This window comes from Arvicola amphibius, chromosome 11 (assembly GCF_903992535.2).
Source record: "Arvicola amphibius chromosome 11, mArvAmp1.2, whole genome shotgun sequence".
NCBI classification, from domain to species: Eukaryota; Metazoa; Chordata; class Mammalia; order Rodentia; family Cricetidae; genus Arvicola; species Arvicola amphibius.
Window position 1 is genome coordinate 35,866,454 of NC_052057.2, and position 2,153 is coordinate 35,868,606.

Sequence of the window (2,153 nt, forward strand, 5' to 3'; positions counted from 1 at the left end):
GAGCCGGAGAAATACCTTATGTAGGGATGAGGCTATCTGAGGAGCATGGCCTTCCTGCTTATGAGGCTTTACCGTTGCATTGGGAGGGGACTACTCTGGGACTTAGCCCTAGCAGTTCTCACAGGGAGGCCCACTGTGGGGAGACTTGAGAAACTGGTTTTTTTTTTTTTTTTTTTTTTTTTTTTTTTTTTTTTTTTTTTTTTTTTTTTTTTCCCACTCAGAAGGCTCCGCAGTGTACCTGGAGAGAATCACAGTGAATGACACCAACAGGCTGGAATATTCTGCTTCTTCTCTTTCTGATTGCCCATTAATATCAAATATTTCATAAAGTTGTCTGCTTTGTTGTTGTGCCAAGAATTTTATTTTTATATTTAGTTTTATGTTCCTCTTATAAACAAACACTTGTTTTTTTATTAATTTGTTTTCTTTTACTTGATCTTTTTGCATTTAATTCAGCCTTTTAACTCCCCCCTGTAGCTTAAAAAAATGACAGAAAAGATGAGTGCTCTGCCTTCTTTAGAAGCTTAATAGAAATCATTAAATTTCTTATCCCTCATGTCTAGTCTTTGGCCTTCAGAGGAAGTAAGAAATGAATGGCTTATTTTTTAAAAAAGTAATATTTTTCTCTTACTTCACTGTTTGTGTATTTACTTTTTCTTCTTTGTTTCTTCCATTACATAAAACTGAACTCAATTTGAGAAAATATGCTTTTAAAATATCAATTTTATGTTTAATTTTCTTAACATCTCTGATCATGATGAATAAAATATTTTCTTATTGGTCACAGATGTAAAACTCAGATTTCTTAATTTGCATTTTGTTACACAATGTCTTCTTAGAAAAAATATTGCCAAAAGGAAAGTGAGAAAATTTTTTCCTATTTTGAACATTTTTTCTTATTAAATAAAGTGTTTTGAATAATCTTAATTACCATGAATCACTTTAGTTAACATCTTCCATAAATTCTAATCCTAATTCAGCAACTTAGCATAAAAATACCATCTTTAAACGTTTAAGTCACATGATGTTGAGTCTCCCTACTTCTTTCTTCTTTGAAATGAAATTTGGGATGATGTGAAGTCAAGTGTGCTATGTAAGCAGAAGACTGTTTTCCATCCACTCATCTACCCATCCATTCATGCATGCATCAAACTGATGTTTTCATCCATAATCAAACTACCTGTCAAACTCACTTATCCATCCATTATCCATACATCTACCTATGTATGTATGCAAACATATGTATACATATCTAATATCTGGAGACCAAACATGTAGCTGATGATGTAATAATAGATCTTAGAGGTCCAAAACTGAACCATAGGAAGATGACCTCTTAAAAGTCCACTCTGAGATTCCATAAGCCCAGTAAAAATTGTGATAACTAAGAAAACAAATGATAACAAATGCTAGAAAGATGTGGGAAAAGATGAACCATGTTCACTGCTGGTTGGGTTATAAACAGTTCACTCACTATGGAAATCAGTATGGCGGTCCCTCCACCCTGAAAAAAAGGGAGAAAAAGACTACCATATGATACAGTCATTCTATGCCTGGCACATACATAAAAGGTTCTGTATCCTCCCACATGGACATTAGCACAGTCATATTCAATTGCTATATTATTCTCAATAACAAGGAAATTGAATGATTTTATGATGTTAACCAACAGATAAACAGAAGCAAATATGGTATATACACAAAGAAATACTTTACTCTGTTACAGAGAGAAACTAAATAATGAAACTTGAAGTAAATTTGTGGTTCTGGTATTATATTGAGAAAACCCAGTATCATAAAGGCAAAATCCATATGATCTTTCTCCTATATTGATGATAACATTCAATGTTTGGATATGTGTAAAAAAGTGACTGAGATTGACTATACTATAAATTGAGAAAAGAGAACTCAGGTGTAGGAAAAAAGGGTTAAGGAAGGAGGGCAGTGTTTATGATTAGAAGCAGGAATAAGGCTATTGGGTTAAGGAGACCACAAAAAAGGGATGGATATTTAGAAGAAGGGGAGAGAGAAAACCTAAACAAAATGTCTTGAAAATGAAACCTAATTCTTTGTAACCTGAAAAAAAATAAGTAATAAGCAAATGGAACTTATTTTCTTGAAAGACATATATGTTCCTTATAGAAATAAACAAC